This window comes from Falco rusticolus, chromosome 4 (genome assembly GCF_015220075.1).
Source record: "Falco rusticolus isolate bFalRus1 chromosome 4, bFalRus1.pri, whole genome shotgun sequence".
Taxonomy (NCBI): domain Eukaryota; kingdom Metazoa; phylum Chordata; class Aves; order Falconiformes; family Falconidae; genus Falco; species Falco rusticolus.
In genome coordinates, this window is record NC_051190.1 from 77,977,470 (window position 1) to 77,995,729 (window position 18,260).

Sequence of the window (18,260 nt, forward strand, 5' to 3'; positions counted from 1 at the left end):
CCTTTTCATTCCAGGGTACAAATGCCCCTGCAGAACCAGACACCCAAAATCTCTAGTTGCTTCTATAAGGCTTGATCACTATTAGCAAAAATTATCCAAGTTTTGACTTTAAAACATTCACACTGTCTTCTTGATGTATTCTTCACCATTTCAATTTCCATCTTTTTGGGACATCCCTAACAGGCTCAGCTAAGATGCTACCAAACATTAAACTGAGTCATATTTCTTATCACAGTTTAGAAAGAAAAATGTTCAAACTTACATGACAGACCTTAAAGCCTAACTGAAGAACAGCCTCAAATATTGGTCTTTTGGTAAAGTACAAGTTTGAACTTCAGTTGAAAGTACAAAATTAAACACAATTACAACAAAAATGCCATTCTTAAACCCCCATAATCTTCTGGCATTTCTCTGAGTTCAGTGAATATATAGAAAGTGCTAGCACCTAGAGCAGCAGCTTGCCAGAAGTGAAGCCTGTCCAGTCCTACCTGTGCCCAGAGTCCTCTGCCTGCCATCCCTTGGGAGTGCCAGCCCAGAGGTATTTCCCTAAAACTCTCCCTTCTGCCTTGAAGTCACCTGCTCCAACTAACCTGACAGAGCAAAAAGAAGGCAGGTTTCTGGCCTGCCTTTCTCTTATAAAGAAGAAAAACCTCTCAAAGCTCTCTTAAATGTTCATAAGCTCCCAAAAATCCTGTTTGTGTTTTCCCACTGAACAAACAGCTTTTAAAAAGCAAGGCTAACCACACACCTTGTGCCCCCACAGCTCCCCACTTGCTCCCAGCCAGCAGCTCCGCTCCAGTTGGGTACACCTGTGCTTACCCACAGCCACACCATGGCCTCCTCTCCAAGGGTATGGTCCAGAATATTTTCCCCTAAATGTGTAATTTATAGAAGGCTTTTAGATTCCCTGGTCAGGCTCCTACAACAGCAAAAGGATATTTGGCTGTATAGGAAGGATAAGGTAGAAAGACATCCAAGTTGGCTCAGACCACTGAAGACAGGGAAGCTCTTGGCATGTTTCCAACGCAGAGTCCCCCACATGGATGGACTTTCCTCCTGGGGCTGCCCAAGTGCTCTATCAATCAATGATGCAATCAAAAAAGCATCACCCTTTCAATGCAACCAGTGGGCAAAACTGGCAGGATCATGGCAATGTGGGAGGACTGAGACCTACTTCAGGGTGAGAAATGCCATGTGGCGTATCGGTGTCCACGCAGAGGAGGGCTGTGGTTTCTGAAGCTTCAGATGGGCACCCAACGCGGGCGTGACTTATGCTAGGAAAGACTTTGATGTCTTGTGATTTGGTTGCCTCCAGCATGGAAACCCTTGTTATGATGGCTCAGTATTTTCATTTGAAGGCATATTAAACCACTTTATTTTAAAGATCTATCAGATAAATGGTAGAGCAAACCTTTGAGCATGCTGGTAAAGCATGCTTAGGTTACTTTATCTCTGGGAATAGGCCAAAGTGGTTTCTGTCTGTGTTTATGTGCCTGTGTAATTAGCCCATAAATTCAGATGCAAATAAAAATAACTAGGCAATGAATGTAAATAATCAGGGCCACAATACATATCACTCTCAAAATGTGATTCCTGTGCACTGAGGAGACATAACAGCAGACAGCAGAAAGTTAGAGAAACCTCAACTTTCATTTCAATCACTGGGAAGAACTGTGAGGGAAATATACTCCCTCACTTTGGTAGCTGTCTAAAAAGGGAAGGGAAGCAGAAAAGCAGAACTAATTTCCATGCACAAGTAAGTGCCTAGGACAGTGAAATCAATGGCTAGAAGTTCAGAAGAGGGGCCACAGTTTGCAGAGCTTTCTGGTTTGGAATCTTCTTTTCTGGTTTGGAATCATGGAGGACCTGGCAGGGCAAGTGACTGCTCCAACTTTCGCACCTCCTGTCCCAGGTTCATCAGCCAAGAGCTCGGGAAAAGCCAAGCTCAAGTCACCAGCTTCTAGAGAAGATTTTTATATCCCACCTTTCTGGACTGCATGGGTGAGAGTCTGGGGCCACACTCAAGCATTTGACCTCCACTCCTGAGCACTTCGGGGACAACTTCACCCCCTGGGCCAGGCATCAGGGCTTGCACCTCAGGTAGTGCCTGCAACACATGGACATTCCTTCCTGAAGCCAGCCAGCCCTGTGCATACAGCACAGCCTCCAGGAGCCTCCACCCAACATTATTTTCCTTCCCTGCAATGTGGCATGGTTGTGGCCACAGATGCCTCTGCAGCGGTGGGGGAGCGCTTGTGTAAACAGGTCTTCAGCCTTCCTGCTCTCATGTCACCTAGCATGAACCAAGACACGCTGCCACAGTGCAGACTCCTGCTGCCAGCAGTAGCCCCTGTTGCTATCACTGGAGCCACACAGGCATTAGTAATGATGGACAAAATTCGAGGGGGAAGCCTGGAGGGCAGCTGCCCAAGATACTTTCTACAGATGCTTTCCCAGAATGAGGTCTGTAGGCAGCCACTGCTGGCTTACCCTGGCAACGTCACATGCTGCCAGGAGATGCTGCCATGAAACACATGGAACTATGATACTGTCAGGGAGACCTATGGCCATAATATTCATTAGCATGATTTCTGAAGATTACAACATCCACTGCAAGTAAAAAAATAAAACAGAAATATCTGGAAACTGTAAATCTTTCTGAGGGCAATTGGTGTAAACCCTTGTTAAGTTTTATTGCAAAGGACAAACATCACAGAACTTTCAAACATCTTTTTTTACTGTTCCTAGCTTTATCTCTTCTCCAAAGAGCAGGCTGGAGCCCACCAGGGCAAGGATACCCATAGATTCCCTAGCTGCCTCCCACTCGGCTATTTTCATCCCCTTTGTCTTCTTTTGCACCAGGAGGTGCCACTTCTTTTTGGATCTCAACAGGAAAGGTACAAACACTTTCAGGACAGATGACTATTTATTAATATGGTCACAGGTAAGGTGACAGGGAGTTATAAAACCTGATGCCCTATTTGATGACGGGGAGCCCATGATGGTGAGATGGGCTCTGGTAAGAGTGCACAGCTTCGTGTTTCTGTGCGCGTTAGCAGTGCCCACATCATGGTACAGGTTCACTTGTCTCTCACTTGAAGGGAAGAGTCTCTGACCAGCTGGGTGAATCCCTGACCAAGCTGTTTTTCCACATAACCCGTGTTTCCAGCAGACTGTTTCCTGGCATCAGGAATGCCACAGAGGTTATGACAAGGCAGCCCTCTCCTGCTGGCTAGAGAAAGTCCCAAGAGCAGAGAGGGACCTGATACAGCCTTTCTGAGTCAAACCTCTCCATTATCTCCTTCTGTGATGTGAGCCACAGCCCCATGTCACACTAGGTAGCAGGGGACACAGTGACCCTGGCAGGTCCTATGGGGAGATAGAGCTGTGCATTGCCCATGGACTATTTAAGGGATGCTTCGGCCCTAGAGAGTGTGATGGGAATGGTGCTGAAGTCCTTCTGCATCATTTAGTCTGTAACAGCCTGGTTGCATATCATTTTTCTGTAGGAGAAGAATAAATTGATGGGAACACTCAAAACCAAGCCAGAACCTTGAAACATGATCAGTTCTGGGCTTTGAAATACAATCAGTTTAATAAATGATTCTCAACTGCAATAACATTGGGTCAGTCCAGTGGTTCTTGAGGTTTGCACTCAGCTGTAGTTTTGCTTGGAAACATCACTGACAGCAAAACGGACATCTCCAGCTAATTTCTGAAAGGGAGAAGATTACTTGGTTTTCCCTCTAATGAAAAGATCTGAGGTCCAGCACTGAAGAGGGAGGCATGTTGGAAAAAATAAATTAGTTGTGCCAAGTGTCGCCCTCCTTTTGCCCCTGCCCTCTCCAACATTCACAGTCCCTCATGCGAACAGCATACCGCAGCACCTTTGCATTCAGTCACCTGCTTCAGGAAGGAGATGTATTTTGAAGCAGTCACTGCACTTGAGGCAAAGGTTTTCAGCTGAAAGCACAAAGGAGTGGAAGGGATGCACCAAGGACACTCTATTCCTGCATGCTAACGTATGTGTGTGCATGTAAGAGGAAGTAAGTGATGTAGAGACAATGCCACCGGAGCACGGGAAATGTTTTGCAACACAGCTGTTTGGTACTAACTGGAGGTGCAGGCAGAGTTTATCTCCATTTGCACAAGTTTTTTCACCTCAGAAATTACTGCTCCTTCTTTCGTGCACAGTGACAGGACCTATGTATGTACTCTTGTTCAGAAGGGTGCCTGGTGACATGCTAGAGCCACCTCTAGCATTGCACGTAGGCAAGCCCCAGCCTACAGTCTGTGCTGCAGTACTATTCCATATTACCTGTCACCACACCTCCTTCCAACCACTCAGCTAGGCTAGGTATACCTTCATTTACAAAGCACGATGTGGGATGTGGATTTGTACACCGAGACAAACATGTTGAAGGTCTCCATGTGTACTTACTGCTTACCATCCACTTACCACTAATTCAGGTGAGCAGGGAATCAAGTAAATTGATTCCCAACATGACCAGCACTGCCAGGTTATGCTGGGGTAGTACTTCTGAGCACTTGTTTGCAGAGCCTTGCAGAGTGTTCAGGACCCCAGGCAGGGCCGCAGAGCATTAGCCAGGAACTCCTCATGTGCAGGGTGACTGGATGGGCTGCAGGTGCAATGTTGAGCCTTCTGCACATGTGCCAACAGACAAATAGCGCACCCCAGTCTATCTGGCCGTGGGGCACAGGAGCTGCTGGCCAGGGAGAATCTCTTACAAGGGGTTACCTGAATCTGTCCCCATGGGCTCATGCCTCAACACATGGGTGAGTGCCAATACGAAAGCAGTTTGCCGTATTTTCCGACTATTAACTGTCCTGCTACCGTGCAGCTTAGTAGTGCTTGCTAAGGCAAGGTTTCACTGTGGCTATTTATGAACACACACGTTTTATCTTAGGTTATTACTGGTGTTACCAACTTCACTGAGTTTAGATTGTTCAAGACACTTTATATAGATGGTAGGATCTGAATAATTGTTATTTGATCATTTTAAATGCTAGATATGATCAAGTCTTAAAATCATGATGATGATAGAGATATGTTATTGTTCTGTGCATTATAATTTAAGTAACAAGATTTCACCTACCCAACTTCTAAATACTTTTGAAATAGAAATATTGACAGAAAGCTAACCGTTCTCAAATGCCACAAATTTACCCAAAGTATCTGTGTACAATTTACATTTAATTTCACAGTCAATTGCAAGTTGACTCCAAATCAATGATCTGATTCTTTTTCTAGCTGTGTTTGCAGAAGGCATATGAACTAGCAGCTAAAGGAGATAAGGATGTATTAATGACATTTTACAAGTCCCTGGTGAGGATTTATCTCAAATCCTGTGAACCACTTTGATGTTCCCCTTTCATGAAGGAGCTTGAGATGGTGCCTACAACCAAGCAGTCACATTCTGCAGCCCTTGTCCTGTTGTCCTGTGTGCCAGCTGGCATACGCGAATGAGCTGAATTGACTTTGGTTTTGCAACTAATCAAATAATTCCAAAAGCACAACCTCACTTTAAAGCATTCAGGAGTCTAGATTTAGCTGCAACTATAGGACATCTCATTTGGGTTAAAATTACTGACAGATGCAGGCAAGGACACAGCTGGGTTTCTGGAGTCTGACACTGCCATTTGAAAATGCACTGCAGTTGTGTCTCGGTGAGGCGATTTCTCAGCTCTACTGAATCAGAGTTTTACCACTAGTTTTAGTGGTGCAAGATCATCACCTCTAGAACCAGTTGAAATCTGTGTAATTATCCATATCTGCAATGACATCACTGAGATCAGAATCTGGCCCTTGTATTCCTTCTTGGTGAACTAACAGATTTAGGAGAGTCTTAGATTCTTCTAACAGTTTGTGAAACTTCCATCTCCAGGCCCTTGTCTTCAGCACCACCCACTGCTCTGTTTAGCATCCCAGCACTCCCAGTAAGGATTTCACCTCTGAGCCTGCTGCCCCAGATCCGATCCTGCTGCCCCAGATCCTCCCCTGAAAGGACTATTCCCATCCAGGACTGATGCAGTGACCCAGGGTGGAGCAAGCTGTCTTGTGCTGGCTGGTCTGTGGTAACCCTCCACCCCTGCATATTAAAGGCATCTGTTCCTGTCAGCAGCTTTTGCAAAGCAGCAAATGAGAGGCAGTTTTCCAGGAGGGATGCAAGGCATGGGAGATGCAGGCTCCCAAGGACCCCAGATGCATAGAACCTAGAGTAACCACGTGTTGTTGCTTGTGCCTGTGACTGGCCTTGCTGGTTTCTCTCTTTTGAGGGCTCCTGGGGAGGTGTTTGGAGCATACAACCATAAGCATCTCACATAGTGCCCATGTTAAGAGTACCAGCTATCTTGGGCATACAGGCAACGGCCCTTCCAGCGCACCTACAGTAGGCTACTGCCACCAGCCATCCTCCAGGGACCCTTCCCTTCTCGGTGACTGTGCAGGAGAGCCTGCCTGCCTTGCTTCATCAGCTGGACTGCGTGCCTCAGATTGCATTGTGCATGTACCCACGCACACATGCACATCCTTTCTCCCCTTTCACCTCCTCCCTTTGGGTCCAAATGCTTCCATGAGTCACAATGGGAAGTGCATCTCATGATCTCAGAGCCACAGCACCAAACATGAAGCACCACATGTGAGAGCTGGGGACCGAGCCAGCTAAAGCCTAACTGGTCAGATATTGATATCTGTGGTTTTATCCATTTTCACAGTGTTTTCCAAGCAATAGCAGTTCTTTGCCGTGTGAGTTTGACAGACATTCAGATTTTGCAATGGTACATAAAAATTTACGTCTGTGATGTTGTGATGTGTCTGAGTGAACAAAATCCAAATAACTGAATTGTCCTAAGAGAGGTGGAATGGTTATTTATAGTTTAAAGGTTGCTTTTAATCTACAGATGTATCTGGGATCGATTAGAATAGAGAAGTGTAATATGATCACAGAGCAGGAGCATGAACTTGTGCTATTGGCACTATTCGTGCACCATTAAAAAGGGCAGAGAAACTCAGTCATTAAGGAAAATTTAAATTGTCATAAATACCAACAATATTTTGGTGCTCATGCATGGATGCGTGCAGATGTATTTAAATAGGCAGTAGCAGATGCTGCATGTGCAAGGAATAGTCACACTGGGCCTCACAAATCAGTGAATTTTGTGTGAAGTTTATGTAAGAAACTAGATCCATCTTACACCACCGAAAATGCACAGTAAGTCACACTGTATTCTGGCTTCACATCTCTGTGGTCAGGATTTTCTTCAGCACTTTCTGAGACAGGAAAAGCGTTTCTTTCCTTTTGTATACATTTTACAGTAATGCTAGAAATTATTTTTAATAATACAAATACAAGCCTGTATGGGAGCAGAGCTCTTATGATGCAGTTGAGGGCAGTAAAACCTATTTTCTACCAAGATGAACAGGTTTTGCAGGCTGAACATGCCTGAAGGCAGCTACACACCCAATTTTTTACAAAACACAGCAAGACAGGTTCATGTCTCATGTAATCCCTTTGCCTCCAGAACATTTCCATCTTGGCAAATAGGTCTTAGAAGAAAGCAGCATGCTGCAGCTTTCCACTCAGGGGCCAGTTTTTCTTCTATTTCTCCCAGACCACATCAGCTTCCTGGGCTTGGGCCTTTTCTTCAGATGGTCAGGACACTCTTCAAGGTCAACTTTGAGCATTCCAAGCAAGAAAAATAGCACAAATCTTCCTTCAGTGGAGAACTGGTGCAAAAATCAGAGATGGGCAGGACATTGTGGTACAGACCTCATTAACAGGCCCTGTATGGAAGTGGTTTTGGCTGGAATATCACCAAACAGTTCTTTTCCTTGTGGCTTGGAGCTCCCACGCCTTTCCACTCGCGGAGGCGATCTCTTGTGCATCACAGGGTGGTGTGAGCCAGACCTGGAGCCTCATGCTACTTTAATGTGGTGGCCTCAGGTTTGGATTCAGTTTAGGATTTGGAGCATTTGTTAGGAGATCACCCACATGAAAACACGGCTGAGTTTGCTGCTGCTTCCCTGTGTCGCAGCAGCCCTCGTTCGTGGCTGTGCATCCACCTCGCTTCTGCTACACCCATGCAAACCGTGTCTTGCCACAGGAAACGAGCTGATCCAGTTAAAATTCTCCTCTCCCCTCTCCCTGTCAACACGCAGAAATGAAGACAGAAACTGCTGCCTCCGTGTTGCTCAACATGCCGGGCTTTTGAAAGGGCTTTTAGGTGAACGTGGAGCCAAAGTGTCTGTCTCCACCCACTCTCCTTTTGCCAAAGAGGCAAGAGGAAAAGAAATATATATAAATATAGTCCCCGTCATTGTTCTTTGATTTCAGTGGGTTGCTGGATGTGTGTGCGTGCATCTAGCAGAGTTTCTGCTATAAAACACCTCCCTGTTTTGGAGGGGAAGAGGTTCTTTTCTGTGTGCACAATTGACTCAGAGACTTGTTTGTCCTGCAGGAAGAGTTGCAGGATTAACTCTGAGTACTTTGATACTCAGCAATGAAAAAGCACATGCCAACATGAGGATTTGGGGAGGCTCAGTGCGTCTGTCTTTCTCGCTTTTTACACACCTAGAAGCTGGGCATGATCGACAGATTGTAACTTCAGTCCTGGAAACAGTCTCTTGAGGCTTAAACCAAAGAGCAACACAAGCATCGTGAAACCTGGTCCTGCTTTACTCAAAAATCAAGCAGTCGGCCGCAGGTGTGAAATTCACGGTGCCAAGTTAGACTCTAATGATCACATTCACAGCTGTGAAAGGCTTCAGTGTGGTCAGCCAGAGCTGCCAAAGACAGACGCACACGTAAAGCAGTGTCCTTCTCCCAGGCAGCCAGAAGGTGCATCTCTCAGGTGGCAGCTCACCCTCCTGTGCCAGTGCCTGATTCAGAAATGAGGCAGAGTGACTTGGCTGGTGTACACACATTTCTTTTTGATGACAAGAAAGAGGAGGAAAAGCCAATAGCACCAGCCTAGCATTCATTCAGGAAGAGAATGACCTAGACACCAGAGCTTGCTCAACCTGAGAAGATTCAGATTCACAGCTCCAAGCTGGTGTAAGCTCTCTGGGGCATCTAAAGCACCTCAGGGGAGTATGACCTGAGCAGTAATTAAGCTCCATAATAGGCTGCATGGTGTGGTGACTTGGATATTATCCCTGACCTCCAGTTTGTAACCCATAAGTACCTGGGCATGCTTTCTGCCCACATTCAGAAATTACAGATCAAAGATGTGGTTCTCAGACTGCCCAGCACCAAACCAAATCTCTTCACAAGGGATGATGAGAGGTGGAATTGTAATGGGGCAAAGGATACAACGGCATGGGGTGCATTTCTTTCACTCAATAAGTTAATAAAAACATTTGTCTGTAAATCATCACACTGGCTTTTCTGATACAAATAAGTTACAATAATTACAGATAAAGTATTTCATCTTGGAACCAGAGAAAGGAACAAATCTGAAAGGCAGCTGTTGCCTATTTCTCTGCAAAATGAGTGTGATTGCTACAGAATTTCTTCTCTAAACCTTCCAGTAGGACATCCATGCCTCCACACACACATGCACGAAACACCCCTGTGAAAGCATTGCCTCTGGAGAGGAGCAGGGGTATATACGGTTCTCTCTGTGAGAGTCACAGAAGAAAAATACTACATACCAATCACAGAATTTTTAGTAATTATTTACCCTTTTTTTTCAGTAATTCCCTGAACCTGACTTTCAAAATTAAGATGTATCTAACACTCCACTGTTATGAAGTGCCTTTCTGTTCTTCAAGAAAATAATGTTCCTCCAGCTGCCAAATTTGTGGAAAATACGGAACTGATGTTATTTGAAAATTAGTTTCCCTTCAAAGAAAGTGATTGCTGTAATGCCAAAAAGGAGCAAATCCTGAATTTTTTTTTGTAAGTTACTTACATTAGACCTAGTTAAGAGGTTAATAGCAGAATCACTTACAACAAGGAGTGCATGCTGCAGCATCTTACATTTCTTGAGTAGGCTGGGGTTTGTGTCCCTCTATAAGCACCCCATAGGTGAGACATGAGAAGGACTGGCAGTTACAGGTCTAAGGCTGCACTGCTGTCCTGCCAAGGTCCAGTGACACTGCCTGATCTTTATGGGCAAGGGGAAACCAGACTGACTTTTGCTAAATTTCAGTGACATCAGCTGACTGTTTACAAGCCTGATTTTTGTCTATGAAACATTTCCAGTGAGCTAGCATTGACAGAAAACGGTTGTGTTATTTTAAACTCTGGTTTGCGTTGCATCATCCCCATGGAGTCAATGTAATGTCGATAGCTCATGGTGCAGGATGGCCCATCCTGAGTTTTAGCCTAGTGATATTTAGAAGTTTGTCCTGCTGAGGGCTGTCTTCCTCCTGAGCAAGGCTGTGCATTCACCTTCAAAATACAGATGTTATTGGAAAAGAAAAGGAATGGCATCTGATTTAAGAAATTATGGACTAATTAGAGTGGGCAATATTTTTTCATCAGGACTCTTCTGGATGAAAAATGCAGATTTGTCAACACTGAAACTTTCCAGGAATGCCCCATTTCACCAACTTATTTTCACACACAAAACTGAGGATGAATTCCCTGAAAATTAAAATCTGTTGTTGTAACATTTTCAAAATTAAGGATTCCGTGTTTCTTTACAAAACAACTTTTTGTTTTGAGATGCCTTTCAACTTTCTTTGAAATAAGATTGAAAACATTTTTTAAAATCTCAGTTTCAAAATAAAACAGTTCACTTGGGGATCAAACAGAACATTTCATTTAAGTGGTCAGAAAGGCTATTTATTCTTTGGAGCTGCTGATGAATCAGAAAAATTCTTTCTTTCCATGACTCTGATATATGCTGTGTTGAAGCTGCTTTGATATTTGATATTTATTACCTTAATCTTATTTGTGCCTTAACATTACTGACTATAATGGCTCCATCCTTGCCTGATGTTAGAAGTTTAAATGCTGTGGGCCTGAACAGTGCTGAGACGGAAGCCTGCTTAGGGGTCACACATACTGTTGACATAAACCAAGCGGTTATGATGGGACTGCTGACCTGGTAGACAAAAAAAAAAGAATCATCTTGGTCACTGACAGTCACAAAACATGGGCATAAATAGAGGATATAGGAACAGTGAATCTTGATTAGCGGAGAATCTGAATGTAGGAGAAAAATCAGTTCTAAAGATAGTATGGCATTCAGATTAACTTTGACTATTTAAAATTATATCTGAGAGTTGATGAACAAGGTGTCATGTTTTCAATGGCTAATAAAAGTAGTCTTGAGCCAGAACTGATCTGAATTTAGGTATTTGCTTTTAGCAAATAACATATGTTAGTGCTTTGAATACGCTGACTTGTGACTACAGGAAAGCTGCCCGTCGTCTGCATTTTATGAGTACCTCTCTTTTTTTAATGTAAACACTAGGGAATGTTGGTCTTTGTGTGGCTGGTTTTCAATGCATTAAGAAAAATACTTCTTTTTTTTTTAAAGAAAAGGAAAGTTTTGCCACCAGAAACCCAAAATTATCACATTAGGACCACCCTGGCTGGCTTCTCTGTGGAGTTCTAACTTCAAGGAAGTAGTATGGATACAGAAAGTTATGTTTAAACTGAGAAGACTGGATAGGTTTGTACTGGAGATTTTGTTTCTCTATTTAGCTTTAATATAGCAGTCATTATCAAAGTAACTGAGTATCATACAGATTTTACTCTTGTTGTTTAGGGAAGTATTCTCTCCCATTTGCAGGGAGAAAAACGAGTTTGACTCGAGGAGAGAGCAACTTACCAAAGTCCAAACATTAGCAAGGGAACCAAGGTCTTTGGATATCCAGTGTGCTGTGACAGCCACAAGCCTGTTCTTCCTGGCAAGAGCCATCGCAGGCGTCAGAGCTGGAAATCTGGTCTTTCCTCTGGATTTTTGTCTGTGGGCAGGGCAACCCACAAGAGTGACCAGCCATGAAATTCCTGGGCAGTGCTAGGTTTGGATCCTGAAGCTGCCCTCACTAAGCTTCATGATTTGGATTCAGGCGTTCACTTCAGGGCTATTTATATTTAGACAATGAAATCTGAGCATGTGGCAGCTAGGCCCTTGAACTGTGTCCCTTCTCCTTAGTGATCTAGTGGTCTTTTCACAGTAAATATGTTAGATACAGTGATTGCTGTTAGCGTGGGTTCAGCCAGTTCCACCTGGAAAATACCTTATGTTGAGACGTTGAGGAGTGCAACACAACTTCAGCTGGACACATTTCTGGAAATTCTGGCTAGGAAGACAGCATGAGTCTGTGTTTCAAGTGGTACAAACGGTAGGGTCAGATCCTCAAGCCAGAATTTCAAGGTCAAGGTCAAGATACCTACATGTCAATTCATACAGGCAGCTGAACAAACAGTATCAGAGCAAACATCCACAAGGGACACAGAGGATACAAAAGAAAGAGAATTTTCTTCAGTTTACTGTATTTGTGTTTGGTTTCACTACTCTGATGGCCATAGCAACCTTCTCTCCATCTCCTTGTCAGGAGGTAAGTTTATGCTCTGAAGTTCTGCAAAATGCTTTTGTGTCCCACAGGGGGCTCGGAAGAGGCCTAGCTCCTTCTGGAGAAAGGGCCATATTTCGGATGCATCTTCATCCCAGATCTCTACAGTGCTCCATCCAAGCACAGCAACATCCCACGTTGCTCTGACCATGCATGAGTTTTTAGCACTGCTACAGCATGCTCAGGTGTGTGCTTCAAAATGACCAAACACATCAGGGAAGAAAAGCTGGTAGGTCACCTAGGTCACCCTCTGCAAACGCAGGAGTTTTCCCTGATACGTTGCCCCCATAGCACAGACAGCTCTGATCAGGCACTCTGGGCAAATGAAGGGGGTCAGATGAAAGACCCCTGATTTGGAAACCTTGTTGAATTCCTCCCCGTTGCTGTGAATACTGACTGTTTCAAGTTATCTGGTAAATACTTTTGTCATCGTGACTAATGACCTGCCAGAAGAAAAGGAAAAAGACATGTAAAACAGAGCTGCATGCAGGGGTAGGTGGCCATGCCCTGCCCCTCCAATTCCCTTGCAGGCAGACTGCAGTGGCTCTCCTTTGTGAAGAAGCTCTTTGAAACCTCACATTCAAAATCTGCTGTTTCCCTTACAGTATTGTTTACACAGTGGTCATCTGGAAATGGTCTGAAGCTTTACTTGTGCCCAAAAAAATAACCTAGGCTTTATTTTAAAATGCATCTTTTGATCAAGAAGGCAACCAGTACCATTAGCAGAAAAGCAACTTACTTCTATGGTAGCTGTTTGAAAACAAAGTTCTGCTCTGAGTTTTTCCTGAACAAAACCAGACCATACAAATAGGAGTCCACACACCTGGCACAGCTTTCCCATGTAGAGCCATCAAAGTCCTTACAGAGGATACAGCTACTAGTCCCTTTTACAGCACTAAACATTGAGACACAAGGGGACTCATTCAAGCTGAAAATGAACCCCAGTTCTTCTGCAAGCCGGGTCACTGAGCAATCTACTGTCCTTCTCTGCTTCACCTGAGGAAATAGTCATTTTCCTTCTGTCACATCTAAGACTTAAGCTCTACTTACTCTGATCTCTGGACATGAAGACTCATTCATGTCCATGCGGAGTCACTGCTTTGCTTATCTTCTGCAGAGCTTCTGTGGCCCATGGTCCTTTTGGAACAGTCCATTTGTACTGTGGCTTTGTTACTGACTTTTTTTGTTTGTTTGTTTGTTTGTTTGTTGGGTTTTTTTATCTGTGTCTCTTTTTACTCTAGGATTTTGCAGCAATAACTGAGCTCCTTTGGTTTGTCTCTGAGGAGGGGAAACTCAATGACTGATAATTACCTTGCATGCCATTTAATGAAATTGAAGGAGCACAGTAACATCCATAATCTAACTCTTCTAGCTTGTTAAGCTCTAGTTCTGTGTATTTCCGTGTTAATATTCAGACATAAATGGAAAAAGGTTAAAAGGATTCAGTGAGTTTGTAACAAATGTGCCCTTTGTGTATATGAATTCTGAGTCATCTCTACTGGACACGGTGTATTGGTTAATCTTGCTATGAATACCAAAATTACCTCCTTGTTAGCAGAACCCATTGCTGTTATTACTGTAGCCCAGTGGAAAGGGCATTGACTTAGGTGCCAAGAGGCTTAGTTTCTCATCACATCACTTCTACTGTCCTGCCATTTGTCCTAGGACAAGTTCCTGCATCTATATATCCTTCTGTTCCCCATCTGGTTGCTGTCTTGTGTATCTAGAGTGAAGCTCTTTGGGACAGAGAACTCCTGTCAGGTGCCAGGTACAAGGCAGCCTGATCTCAGCTGATTTCGTAATGAAGTAGCAACAAATGCCAAGCAGTTAAATGTTAAATGAAAAGAAGCTCCATCTAAAATTAATGAACATACCCAAAACTGAGCATACTCTGTATGAAGTTTAAACCAGCTTTATCAAATACTACAGTTTCAGCAGTCTTAGTTTATCTGGTGCAGGAGATGATGGCATATTCTGTGACAGTTTCTTCTACACTTTAAGTATGGGGGTCTTTAATAGATAAGCACTGAACAAAAGCCAAGACAGCTGATGCCATGCTTTTTCAGTTTTACCTTCCTCCCAGTTGTCCCGCTTTCATCCTGTCGTTTTCCATTCACAGCAGATTTTTGCACTGAAAATGAAGAATTCGAAGGGAGAAGTTATCATGGGGGAAGATTGAGAGGTGATCAGAGGTTACCTGGAGTGAAGGTATAGGAGTTCTGCAGCTGTACTGAGGGAGTAAGAGATCAACAAGGAAAAAAAAAGTGAGGAGCAGAGAAGAGAGGCAGCACTTTATTTATTAAGTGCCATCAATGTTTAAGGCATAAGGCAGAAATTTCTGAACGAAGCAATTCATAGTTTAAGTGTTAAATTGTACCTTTAAGTGGAAAAAGCCCACACTGAGGCCAAGAAACCACTTACTGAGATTTCTCGGAATGTTTTCCAGCAATGCTGGGGTCTGCTTTCCTCCCACTGCTCTGGTGGAAAACAAGGGTGTCTCCATAAATCACATCCCCCTTAGAGGCTGGTGTCACCCACACAGATATCCTCTGCTGCCTCCACGACTGCTGCTTCACCACCAGAGCTGTGTCTCTGCAGCACTCCACTTTCAGGAAAGAGTTAACAGCAAAAGAAATGTGGTGGGGCAAGACACTGCCAGCCTAGCAAAGGAGTGAAACCGTAAAGCCATACCTCGCTCACGAAAAGGACCAAGGTGGTGGGTAGCACATAATGCAAGCATAAAGACTATTAAGGAATCATCACCTGTAGCTAAACCCCTCAGCTGGGTCTGTCATGTGGGTGTACACTTTTTCATCACCAGATACCCACTGTTTTCTGCAGTGTTGATGCTCGAACATTGTTACTTCTGGTTGTTTGGGGTTTTTTCATGTTGATGTGGCTGTAGTTGATGGAGTTTGGTCACTGCTGGCCACACCTCAAGTATCTATGGCAAATTACAACATGCACCTGTCTTGGCTAATGCAGGGAAATGGCCTTTAGATCATTTGAACCCTGCATGATCCCATCCTAGCATGCCTCGATACTTAAGGGTTTCTCTGAAATGCAACAACTTATATTTTGGGACAAAAGTGTCAGACAGACCTTGTATTGCTGCCCTAAGGCCTGATCAACCTCACGCAGGTATGGCTTTACCACGGAGGACTGGCACACCACAGGCATCAAGCTGCTCTGTACCAATACCTTGACGTCTACAAAAAGAGAAACAACAACAAAGATGGAAAGAGTTATGGGTAACCCTCTCCTTAAGGATGTAGGGTGGAAACATGACATTTAAAACCCTCTGAAGGACTCCCGATGTCATTCCTGAGTGTGCAGCCCGTTTGAGGCACAACAGCCCTAGCCTCTCCCTCTCTCACTCCTCAGCACCTTCACATGCTTTTTGGTATTTTGCCTGTGTTGGTAATGAAAATCTTACTTTTGTCATCATCTAAAAGCATGATCATGCACTGGAAACAGAGGGAGAAAAGAAAACCATGACCCCGTAAGCTGAGAAAGCTGCAGAAAGGTAGAGCCCTTCAGACGGAGCTCTTGGAAGCCTGTTCTCCTACCACAGAAAGCAGATAAAAATCTAGCTGAGGACTCATATTTGGCCTAATATGACCCCTGCACAGTGCAAGATTCAGAAATATGTGGCCTTGCAAGCACAGAAAGGTATTAAGCCATCCACCCTAGGAAGGGCCATTAAGCTGAAAAGGCTGCTGATTGGAGGTGTTTGTTTTCTCTACCCGTATTTTTCATGCCAGGAAATGTAAGACTTTTTGTTGCCTTTTCAGAAAATACCAAAGTTAGAATGTCTACCATGCCAGAGTATGAAACAAAAAGAAAATAAGAATTCACTTCTGGTTTACAGCTGTTGTCCCAATAGTTGTATATGCACCAATAAAGCGTTACAATGGTCCAGAGAGACTTACTTGCCAAGCCACAAGCACATCACGCTCCAGAAATAAACAAGGGCCAAGAGAAGAAAAGTCAGTCCTGTTGGAACTATGTTTAAAAAGCCTCCTTAGCTTCGTTTGAAACTGAGCACTCTATTGCCAATCTTGCGATACTGTAAAACACTAGTCTTCCACCTCCAAACCATGAAATTAAATATATATGCACTAGGTATTTTTATTTGCCTTCTACAAGCCCCAAAGGTTCAAATGTACAATCTTCTCCCTGCCATCACCAGAGCCTAGCACATTTCTTTTTAAACAAAAGCTGAGATGATCATGTAATTAAGTGGCTCTAGGCACGGAGCCTTAAAAAAATACCCTTTAGAGGATCCCTTTTAAACGATGAAAGATGGTAATGCTGTAGTGAGAGCCGACAGAGAAAAGTGGGGCGAGGAGATTGCTGCCAAGGTGAGAGTGGCTGAGCAGGGCTGGTGACAGTCTCAGCTAGCCCACGGCAAGTGAGGTCAGTCCTAGGAGCCCAGTGAAGAGAGCAGCACATACACAAACCTCCAGCCCTGGTGCTGGCTGCAGCTCTACTGCGCTTGATCTGCAATTCCTCCGGGAAATCCCACTGAGATTTTTGGCTGGGGCTTTGGAATAACTGGAGAGGAAACTTCATCGAGCCCTCCGCCTGTTTGGAGAGCACTTTAAAAGTTTATGCTGTGCTGACTGAACACTTCTGCAGTGCAAACACCAACCGTTAGACTTCTAGCTTATACTCAGGGCAGTCAAGGTTTGCAGAAGGGCTGCCAGTGCCAGGCAGTCCGGTGAGCTGGGCTGCACAGAGGCTCTTCTTGGCGTGAGCTTTTGCCGATCTTATTCTTTCATTCTGCAGCTGCAAGTTGTGGTAGTTCCCCGATGGGTAGATGGAATCTGTTGTTTTCTCTCAAGAGAGTTACTAATCTTTTCAGCTACATAAATACGCTTCTATTATTGTCTGAGTAAATTGCCTTAGAAAACTGTTTCTTCAGGAAAAAAAGCTGAAATTTCTTAAGAGGAAAATGTCAGTATATTTTTCATAATTATTCCAGTGCTTTTTTCTACCATTGTTTATGGTAAAATCTCAATAGTTAGGAACTAGTACGTAAACTGACATTATCATACCTGCTTAAGAATCTGAGCTTACCCAATCCCAAATAAAAAGTGAGACTTGTGCATCTCGATCTCCCTTGCTCCTCTGCAAATCTCACCTAGATTTCTTCCCAAATTATCACCTGACTACATTCGTTACCACATTTCTCCTGGATGGCAGAGAGCACTGAAAAGAAAAAGATTATATAACCCCACCGTTGGCATCACGCTTGAGTGCTCACATCCAGCCCTTCCCAGAAAGATTCCAGTTCAGCAAGATATTTATCCAAACGTTTAATTCTGCATGCAGCAGTCTGCACCCACTCTGCCCCCTCCAGCATTAAGCTGAGGGGTTTGCTCTGGCAGTGCTTAACAGACCCGGATGCCAAGTGGTCTGAACCCCCCAAAAATGAGCACAGAAGCCAGAAGAGGGTTCTGCTCCATTTTCTACACAGCATTAGGTGTTTGTAATGATACCACTGCAATTAATAATTTTCAATTTCAATACTTAAAATTACACAGCCTTTTGAATAATTTCTTTTGTAAAAAGAAAAGAAACTGCGCAACAGGCACTATCCAGATGTAATTTCCAAACAAACCTGCACTGTGATTTCACCAGGAGGTCTGTAAGCAGAACTTACAAGTCCAGAGCAGATTTGTTGAGACACCTATGGACGTCT